The sequence below is a fragment of the Triticum dicoccoides genome, chromosome 7A, assembly GCF_002162155.2.
Source record: "Triticum dicoccoides isolate Atlit2015 ecotype Zavitan chromosome 7A, WEW_v2.0, whole genome shotgun sequence".
Lineage (NCBI taxonomy): Eukaryota > Viridiplantae > Streptophyta > Magnoliopsida > Poales > Poaceae > Triticum > Triticum dicoccoides.
Window position 1 is genome coordinate 166,426,557 of NC_041392.1, and position 11,330 is coordinate 166,437,886.

At 44.0% G+C, this 11,330-nt stretch overlaps 1 pseudogene; it reads left to right on the forward strand.

Moving 5' to 3' along the window:
• Window positions 1-447: 447 nt before the first annotated feature.
• Window positions 448-1,144, forward strand: LOC119329595 (annotated as a pseudogene).
• The last annotated feature ends 10,186 nt before the right edge of the window (window positions 1,145-11,330 follow it).

Here is an 11,330-nt window from a genome sequence, read left to right on the forward strand (position 1 = left end):
TACATCTGGCACGAGATGAAAAAGAGAGAGCTTCGTCTATCGATGAACAGCAGATTGACGGAGCTCTTGGCATTGCTTTGTTTTTCTCTCCTTTCCTATCAGCGAGTTCCGATCCTTTTGTTCGAAATTTCTTCGTTCGTACCGAACCGCTTGCAGAATCAAATCCAGTTCCACAAGATCCTATATCAGCTATACATCCTCCTTGCATTTATGCCGGAGATGTCGCCAGTGCTATGGGCTTTGGGTTATGTAGATCAAACATGATGAATGGGATTGTGGCACTCCACTCGCCGCCAATGCAGAAGGATGCCGCTGAAAAGAATGGAACGCTGCTTCGCTCTGCTGGATGCGTCAGATCCCATATAAGAAGCTCGCTCTTTACCCGATCATTCAAATATTTTGTGGGCGGCGCGCCTACTCTATTGTTGCGTAGCAATAGAAGCCTGCTCATGCTGCTTCGGCGGCGCTTTTTCGCCTTCTCTTCGCTCTGGACAGGAGCGCTAATGGACACGGGGAGGGAGCAGGCGAAGCGTGTCGTTCGTAATGGAAAGAAAGACACCACTACTTCACCTCTTTGTTGGACCGCCGGCGCGAACACGGTGGTCTCTGACCAGGACCAGGAACCAATTCAAATTTGGATCTTGACATGTCGGTTGTTTTTAACCGTAGGCATCTCGCCAGGAAGTTGGTGGGCTCATCATGAATTAGGTCGGGGTGGCTGGTGGTTTCGGGATCCCGTAGAAAATGTGTATTTTATGCCTCGGGTATTAGCCACAACTCATATTCATTCAGTAATTCTACCCCTTCTTCATTCTTGGACATTGCTTCTGAATATTTTGACTCTTCCATGCTGTGTCTTAGGAACCTTTTCAATACGGTCCGGATTGCTAGCTCCTGTTCATAGTTCCGCTACAGACGATACATGAGGAAGATTTTTATGGCGGTTCTTCCTTCTAATTACATGCATATCTATGACTCTTTTTTACCAGATGAAGCAGGAGGCATCGGTCCGTAGAACCTATAAAAAAGAGATGGTTGTGGCGCGAAGTGCTCTTGTGCACCTACGTCACTCGGCTCGCGCGCAACCCCGCCCCGTTATGTTATGTTATGGAAGAATTTAGCTTCTTGCTGGGCTGGTTATTCAGAGCCAGCAGCTGGCTGCCGGATTGGGTGAGCCAAATTTCATAAAGGAAATACATTATTTATGAAATTGGGGTATCTACTGATACAAACAAGGTAGAGGGCATGACAGCTTGGACAGAACCAGCCAATATCAGAGAACTCCGAGGGTTGCAGGGGTTATTACAGGAGGTTTGTATCGAGGTATGGAGCTATCAGCAGGCCTTTAACTGAGTTGTTAAAGAAAGGTGTGGAGAAGAAGCCAGAAAAGCATTTCTCAAGCTCAAAAGTGCTAAGTTATGGTGATGCCTTTGAACGTTGACTGGGAGAGCGGCTCGAAAGAGTTGGGACAGACTAGAAGCTTTGAAGTTTATGTTCTTTAAAAAGATAATAGCAATCTTGACTTACATCCGGTCAAGATCCCCGTGAAGGAATGCTGATTGAACATCGAGCTGATAAATAGGGAGTACCATACCCAAGATACTCCATTAAAGGAAAGGTATGCTTGTTTGATTTCCTTGGTCCGAGAACAAACACCACAAACTCTCGCAGTCGATGAGGAAACATTAGTAAAACTACATTTCAGTAATCCGTCTGGCCTTAACCTCTACGCAAGGAGATCTTACGTATAGACCCATGATTAGGTAACTACTTCTTCTTTTATTCAGAGTATCCAATGGAAAGTGGGCCTCTATCTACAAGTCATGGGTACCTGGGCGCTAGAAAGGTTACCGAACCAGGGTTAAGTGAGGCTGTTCAAACTTGATGGCCTTCACTATCGGATGTATATGAGTAAAATCAGACAATACTATCACAACCTAGCGTTATCCAGATCTTTCGTTGATCCAGGCGATTTTGGGAAGGACTCAACATTCTCCCACAAAAGGCCAGGCCTTGAGTTTCTAGCCGACTCATATAAGTCAGGGTGTCAATTTTTTTTAGGTGACGTATCTTTCTCTCTGATGTTCTTCGTGGTCTCAAAGGATGATCAGTCGGATAGCGACATTGGTAAATAAAAAGAAGAAGTTTACACGTCGGGTGCATACTTCAGTGCCACTAATTAGCGACTTTTTTTTGCCCTTTACCTACACCATGTAGACCGGAGGATTACACAGAATCCCATTGGCGAGTTTTAGATAGCTAGGTTATTCAAGAAACTTGGAATACCAGCTCCAATGCTTGGCTTGCTGAATCAGCATATGGATTACTTCATTGAATTTCTCGGCCCGAGCTCTTGTGATTGGTCCACTTGGCAGGTGGAGTGGATCCTTAGCAGGTTCATGTATTCCTTGTTTACGTAGCTCTTCTGTTGGATCACGTAGCCCCTCCGTTGGATTACGTTGCTCTGCCCTTGGATTACTTGAGTCATTTCTGGGTTTACTTGGCTGCTCCACAACATGTTGGTTACTTGATCCTTCGCTTTGTTTACTTGGGAGCCCAATACTTATTGGTTGGGAAAATTACCTTCCAAGGAAAATGATCCTCCCACTGGACCGAAAAACCCATATATTCCCATGGGAATGGGTGGTGCTGAACAAGCAGGCAGGCCCAACGTTGTTTATCTTTACTGCAATTCTGGTTAGGTAAAAGGAATTCCGCAGCAGCGGGTACATGATTAGTTACAACCAACGGAAAGACTTATTGAAATAATAGGGAATTTCCTCATCCAGTCTACTCCTAGGAGTACATCATATGCTCCCAACTCCATGGCCAACAAATCAAACTTCAATCGATATCCTTGCATCTCCCACTGTACACCAGAACACATCCCATACAATCGGCCCGAAGGGCATCAATGAGCAGTCCTACTAAATAGGCATAGAGATACATTAGCCGAGTTTGCTTACAACAACTGCTATCACTCTAGCATCGGAATGGCACCTTTCGAAGCACTCTACGGGAACCTTTGTCGTACCCTGATTTGTTGGGGTTGGCACGTACCGACCGACGGGGCCACAGAAGATGAAGGAGAGTGCCGAGAAGATTCCACTTATTCTAGATTAAAAGCAGTTCAGGACCAGGTACGCCGACCACGATATTGGGAGTTTGCACTAGGTGATCATGCTTGACTTCGGCTTGAACCTACAAAGGGTGTGATGCATTTTTGAGTGAAGGATTAGGTATAGCTGACCGATACATCGGACCTTTCTTGGCCCATATCCCCCTAGCCCTTACTCCCTTGTTTCGGTGGTTGGTCTCTACCTTTTTCTGTCTCTTGGCTAGTTTGTCTTCCTCTTCTTTTTGAGGGTAACGTAGTAAAAATCCTTTATTTCAGGGGATTTCCCTTTTCTTTCCAAATGAATTTATGCTTAGTCTAAAATTGGTAAATACCAAATAATAATATATATATATATTATTATTTGAAATATGTACTAGTTTCCTGAAACTAACAAATAGAGTTATAGCTTTGATTGACTTACTAGCTTACGGGAACGCTTTGAATCTCAACTTACTTTGAATGAGTGCTTCCCACATAGATTGCTGGAAAGAGGAGTGAGCCGGGGCAGAACTTGAAGCACGGGAGAAGGAAAAAGAAGCATACAAGGGGTGCGTAGTTGGTATATGTACGGTATAGACCTTTCTTTGTGAATAGCTAGTTCAGTTACAAGGGTATATACAATGGTCTGCTTATAGGTTGAAAAAGCCTATAGAGATAGCCTAGATAGCCAAGAAGATATACGTATTTCATAGAGCTAGCTAATAAAGCTTTTGTTAACTTCAAATAGGCTATTGAATGCAACAGCAAATAAAGAAGAAGAAAGTGCCAGAGCTAAGAGCTAATAGATTCCCAGTCTATGCATGGATAAAGGAATGATAAGAGCTATGAGCAGTTTATTAAACTACACCACGGCTAATATATATATAAGGACAAATCAACTAGAAAAAACTGTTGCCAAAGAAACCATTTGTTTAAGCTTATTCGTTCGCGCTAGGCTAAAAAACTAGATAGAAGAACTAGAGGCCGCCAAGGTCTTCAACCATTAGCAGGTAGGATCCTTTGCTTACTACTTGAAGCAGAAACCTAGAAGAGGAATTCTTTCTATTCCAAAATCCATCTTCTTTCCGGTCCGCTTCATTCATTCCCTTACTAATAAATCCAATTCATCGCTAATGGCGAAACCAGCCTGTATGTACACCGCACAACTAACCGTTGCTTGGTAGGTTCGATCAGCTCTTCTCACCTTTCCGTCGACATCTACTAAGGCTTCAGCTTAAGTGGGTACAGCCGCCCCAAATCTGACTCGATCCAGGGTTATATATCATAAAGGGCTTCGACAAGGGGTTTGATTCGTTCTTTGAGAAAAAAGATAAGGTCAGAATACCAGAGTTCTTTCTTTGCTTCCAAGAACATAGATTCCTTCTTCAACCCAGGTCATGACCGAGGGCGGGTATCTCACTCGCGTATCTAGAGCCCAGCCTCTCTCCTGAACGACACCTTCTGCAGACTCTACTGGTGGTATTTCCCGAGGTGAGGGTAAATATGTGCATTCATATCGGTCAGGAAACGACAATGACTCTTCTTCTTTCCGGGAAGCTATGGGCACCTCACAATTCTTATACGACATTAGTGGAAGCGAACATTCGTAGCTTTCATTGTCACCGGTCATTGACAAAAGAAGAAAAAGAAGCCATACGACAACTTAAGGAATCTTTAGATTTGGCGGCTATAGACTCAAAGGGCACAGACAGGCTGCTGGTACTTTTTTTAGCTAACTAAAGTCCAACTTCCTTTGCCGAAATAGGATGAAATGGATCAGTCGATTCAACTTAGCATTACCCGACTCGTAACTTCAAGCACAACCATCCATCTCAATCCAAAATCTCCGATCGTCTGTGATCCAAACCCAAACTCTCCTCCGGTTTTGGATATATAGACAGTGCCTGCTCTCAAACCAACCAAGACAGCAGCAAATTCCTATTGAGAACAAGACGATAGATCAATATGACCAATTTCTATAATATCTCGGGTGAATACGTGAAAAAGTGTTGCTTAGCTCAGTGAAATGGAATAAGGAAGAGAAAGTGTAGTGTGATAAGGGAAGGTGCAAGTCAATTTTGAGGTTTTCAAGCAAGGGCTGAGATAGATATACAAACCAGAAGAATTCACATCAGAACCCTTTCCTGCTTCCCCTTTTTACCCATCAGACTCGACTCACATTTTGATCTCCTACGCTTGCTTTCACAGCCCCCCTACGAGCAGCCCGGAATCAATGAAGGAGTTCATTCAGCACCGAGCCGAGCGAGCGTAGATTCAATATGTTGATTGTACCGAATGAAGGATTTGCCTTATCACGAAAGCCACATTCGTTTCGTTTGAGGAAGTCACACGTCCTGTTCCCTATAAATAAGGAGATTCATTCTTTTTTTCAGAAATCCCCTCTTCTTCCTCCTCAAGCCCCTATCACAAGACCAAGCGGATCTCATCCCGCAGAAGACTCAGAGCAGATCTATCTAATGGCATGGCTGGCTGCCGGATTCCCTTTCACTTAAAGCCATTCCAACAATCTATTCATTGTAAGCCCTTCTAGCAGCAATCCAAACGTCCCTCCATCTGCATCTCCCTAACAGTCTCTGCACGTGGATCTCTTCTACTAGTGATTCAATTGGGGCCAATCCTGCCGCATCCACTTACTTCTATCAATTAGTGGAATCCCCAAAAGCGGAAGAAGTTCTTTGCGCTAAATACCTTCTTTGCAAGCCGTGGTCCCACAACGGACCGAAATGGCCATCAGAAAGCAGATTCATTTTATGATAGAAAAAGAATCTGCTTTCTTCTGGCACATGTATTTCTGAAAGGACTCCATCTTTGGAAAAGCTCGTTTGCACCTTGCATCGAATTAAACCACTCCTTTCACCGCGGATAAAGACTTGGTGGGTGGGGATGAGATGCTAAGGTAGGGTTCGGTCTGGATGAAACTATCTTTAACACGAGCTTCTTCCTTGTGCGAAGTACCAACTTATTGGAATTCAGCATTGCATATTCACTACCGAGATCTCTTATAAGTTTTGGGACCAGAATGAATTCTTCCTACAGATGCCGTAAAGGGTGCGGTTTAGAAACCAAGCGTACAATGACCGAAACCAACAGCTCCATCATTTCTGAGAACTTCTCTCTCGCATAGAGGAGATCTTGGCACTACTTTATGTGTTCAATCCAGGGAGCCGCCCTCTTCTTCATATCTTGCTTGATATTGGTTTCATAATGAAAAGAGGAAGGAGTGTCGAAGTGATGTCGCTTCTCTGCTCTCAGCTCTTTGCTCGAGATGATGTGATCTGATCGATCAGTCTAGAATCTGTAACCAATTGGCTAAGTCGCTAAGTCATTGCGGACACTTGCCATCCTCTCATATCGAAAGACGAACAATGACTTCCGGGGTAAAACAGAGGGCTAAAACCTGAGCCTCTTTTTCCATCCCAGGGGGTAGTGATTTCAAGAGTACTTGGTTTAAAACTTCCAGTTTATTCAAGTAGTTTCACTCGATGAAAAATGCATTCTATTGCTAATTCTCTGTCAGGCATTACACCTCTGTCCCAAGCTGTTCGTGTTAAGGTGGCCGATGGCGCTGAGTTAACTTCCTTGTTTCTTCTGCTTGATTTGATCTTTGCAAGTATCTGCTGATACTGCTCCATCACATCAGCCAAGGAGCCCCACATTCCAGAGTGCAATGAATGCAACTCAGAAGCCATTCTTATCTGTCTATGCCCCATATCTTGGATCCAGGTCTGCGTATGAATAGTATTCGTATCACAGCCGAGCAAGAGGATTGACTTACACATTTCAAGCGGAAGTGGGGATTGAACCCAGTAGATACCTAGCAGCTAAAAGAGGTCCAAAGCACCGGATATGGCTCAAATAGTCCTTATAGAAATGATCTACGAACTATAAGCTTTTGATAAGAAAGATTAGTTACACAAGATATATTATTCTTTCTCACTTCCTCTAGAAACCAAAGGGAGAAGGAGTGGGAGTTGAAAGCGACAGAGATAAAGTACCAGCAGCTGCAGTCGTAGGTGGAAGCCTTTCTTTCTTCTTGCACGTATTGAGCTTGGCGCTCCTTGAGATCTCGGAATAGCTCCGAACCAGCGACCTTGAGCGGGTCTCCTCAAAACCACCGTAACTACCCGCTGCGAGCCACGGTCCTTGTATGCTAAGGCGGAGATTAATTAATTGCTGCCACAGCAGGCGCCTATCTGTAGATAGATTGGATCGATAAATATAAAAAAACTTGTCAAGCTTTGCAAGGCCCCCTTCTCAGAACAGCAGCAAGTCAGCACCAGGTCAAATTCTCCAATTACGGTAATATACCGTAAACAATCATCCTTTAGGAGCTATATTATCCCTCTAGGGGAGCTAGTATAGTTGACCATAAGGTCACACCCCTTCTTCATTCCATTTTCTATTTTAGAACTTCGGGTTTCAAAGACTTTTCCCACAATAGAGGCTTTGTTATTTTTGAGCAGAAAGAATGAATCTAGTATGGACAGAATGGTATCTATCTTCTTAATATTCATTTTCCAGGGGAATGAGCCAACCCACACAAGAGTGCCTACTAGCTTGTCACGAACGTAGAGGAAAAGAAGTAAGATACCCCCGCCCTCGAGCCGGGACCCCTTCTTCTTGTACCGCTAGTGGTCTTGGATGAAGAACCACAAGAGCAACCTGAGGTAGTCGAGGAGGAGCCACAAGAGCAAGATGGAGGTTAAAATGAGACAGGTGGTAATACTTCTTTGGAATTGCCGCTTGCACTACGCAGAGAGACTAGGACTAATGCTGGAAAGCCTCCGGTCCGATATGGCTATGAGCATGACATTGCAAATTGAGTTTCAGACTCTTATGTCTCACCCGCACACAAAGCATTCATTGCATCTCTACAATCGGTGTCTATTCCAAAGGATTGGAAGGCTGCAAAGCTGGATCCCTGGTGGAAATAAAGACGCAATGAAGGAGGAGCTTGGTGCACTTCAGAAGAACAAGACGTGGGATCTTCTTCCACTCCCAGTAGGAAAAAGAGCAGTTGGATGCAAATGGGTGTTCACCGTAAAACAGACTCCAGAGGGTAAGGTGGATAGATAGAAGGCAAGGCTAATTGCAAAAGGTTATAGGAAGACGGGAGATAAATATGATGAGACCAAAGCAACAGTGGCGAAGATGGACACAGTGAGAACCTTAATCTCATGCGCAGTCAACATACTTTGGGTGGCCTTTACATCAGCTAGATGTGAAGAATGCTTTTCTTCATGGTGGTTATTTACAAGAAGAGATCCATATGGACATTCCTCCAGGTTTTGGAACAAACAGACTGATGGGAAGGTGTGTAGGCTCAAGAAATCTTTGTATGGCTTGAAACAGTCGCCACGGGCGTGGACAGGTTCAAGAGAGTTGTTTGTGGTATGGGCTACTCTCAGTGTAATGGAGATCATACAGTACCGGCATAGACGAATCCATATCACCATTTTGGTGGTGTATGTGGATGATATTGTGATTACTGGAGACGATGTTGAAGAAATCCAATGTTTGAAGGCAAGACTAGGAGAAGCATTTGAGGTAAAGGATCTTGGACCTCTTCGATACTTCCTTCGGATTGAGATTGTTCGGTCGAAGAAGGGGGTAACATTAAGTATAGTGAACATGTAGCTGATTGTTTTACTAAACGAGTAGGTCCTTGTGAGGGTTTAGCAATTTGTAACAAGATAGGCATGTTAGATATCTTTAGCCGGGGGAGTGTTGAGTATTGGGCTGGGCTGTATAGTGTGTGTTAGGCCCCATGGCCCATGTACCTTGTATGTATAGCAGCACATAGGAGCAATGGAAGAGATTGATGATCACTCATCAAATAATACCCATGAAACGAATCCAGACTCAGTGAGTGGTGAAGACCACTGACCCCAATAGGAATACGGAAGACCTAATTATTGAAGAGAATAGTACAATTAACAACTAAACCTAAAGGGATCCACTTGTCACAGAAGCAGTCTATAACTAATAGGAAGCGCCTATCTCTTACTTGATATCTGATTGATCTTGTAGAGCCGAATTGTTTGAACTTGATCGACCTTAAACGCTAGTTCAATTCCAGGACGACATCATATAATATACGCGAGGCTCAACCAATGATTTTGATTAGACACTTCTCCTTGTTGAATGAGAATGAAGGAAGAGTGCCGAACGACTAAAGCTAACAGCCAGCCCGGATACCTAAACTGAAGAGGATGTCCCACCATAGCAAGATATGATACAGACCAATTAACTGGTAAGCCAACCTTCCCCATTGCTTTTCTTTCAACTAACTAGAAAAAGAAGGGGGCTCTTACGCGACTAGGCCGAGGAAACCTCCACTACTGGCTGAAGTGAAACACATCATCCCATCCATTCCATCAAGTAAGTACGAGTCCCCAGTGACATATTAAAGAATGCCAACTTTCTCCCAACCGGTCTGTGAGAAGAAATGCCTAGATACTCGGTATGAGGAGAGCTCGGTAAGTAGGCAAAGAGCAGGGTTTGGTAGACTGAGCCTCTTCTAGGGCAGGAAATTGGTCTATATCCACAGTTGCTTTTGTTTTTTCGTATGGCACTCTTAGAGTGATTTGCGAAGTTGTTGTTTCTGACTGTAGCCTGTCAGAAAAGAAGTGTGTCTGCATCGATCGCATCAAGATTAATCTATGTTATTTTTCATACGCATTTCATTTCACTGGGCTGCGGTTGGCCTTAGCTTTAGTAGCAGGGTTGGCGCTTTCTTTTCAATGAGGGAATGGCTGGCGCTATCACCCATGGCACCTTCATCCTCAGCAAGAAGTGAGTAGTTGGCATTTCCGGTTTCCGAACAAATGGATACAAATTGACCTTCGGGGATACCTAGAAAGGAAAGGTAGGCTCTGGGTACTTCCTGGATACAATGAAGTTGATGGAGCTCGGTCAGATAGTTCCGGTATTGCGAAGGAGGGCAATGCATTGGGATCGTCCAATCCCTTCTGATCGGTTGTCATATTGAATTGCAAATTCTCATATAGTAAGAGTTCCTTCGGTTTCCTACCTAGCACATTCTCTGTTGTCTACGCCAATATTTGACCTGCGAGTAGAGTGTGGCTGGCTACATACGGTCTACATACTCCTTCCCCGGTCCATTGCTCGGGTGTGATACAAATACTTCTTTGAAGTTGTAGGATGCGGGTCATCGATCTTCCTATCGGTCCATTGGTTATGCACCAGCTTGGGAAAGCAAAAGTAAGATTTGTTTGTCATATCATGATCGGAACTCACATGTAACTCTTCTTCTTGAGTAGGGGGAAAAGGACACCTATCACGCGGTCATTCCTTGAACGCAGTAAATAAATTAATAAGCTTCGAATAATAGCTACGCAAGTCTCCAATAGCGTCTTAAGCATTTGTTTTTTTGCTGGCATCGTAGTACGCAGATTTGAATCCTTTTTTCTATTTTACTACTTTTTTCGATCGACAAGGACGACAAGAGGTTCTTTTCCCTAGTTCCTATATATCTAAAGCCTTACCGAGATGTCACGCAAGAACAAGAAGAAAGAGCCCGCCCCTGTTCTGTGGCGGATAGGCTGAGATGGAATTAGAGGGAGGAATGAACTTCAACTTTTCACCTTCCCCCGATCCCCCTTTACCCCCTTCCTGACCTTAGTAAATAGAAAGGCTAGGAATTAGTCTTCTCCTATGCCTACACTACTACAACCAAAGACCTACTTGAACGACAACAGATGCAGATGAACTCGCTTAGCTGCTCGCTCGGTGAAAGGCTTTCCTGGAAGAAAGTGGAAGACGAGGAACGTATCTCTCATCTTCCTTCTCACCTGGCAGAGGACGGGGATGAACTCCAAGGCCACAGGTCTGGAAAAAGAGCGAACTTTCTGATTACTGCAAAAATGAAATCAAACCAGTTGGGTGATTCTTTAAAGAGCCTAAATCGAATCTGTACTATTGGTACAGAGCCATAAAGAATGGTCGTAACCATAGATCCATCATCTTCGAGGAGGAGGAAACATAAGTCCAATACGTGTTATGGAAGACTAGGGATTGCTAATCCATCCACGCGGGAAGCCTTCTCCCTCTCAGGATCAAGAGTCAATATAGCCTGCCCTAAACAAGAAGCTGCTTATTCTTTCAAGGATAAAGCTAACCAAAACAAGCTATGGATTGAGCGTACACACTTGGTAATTATTTCCTGCTACATCTGATGAATTCCACAAGT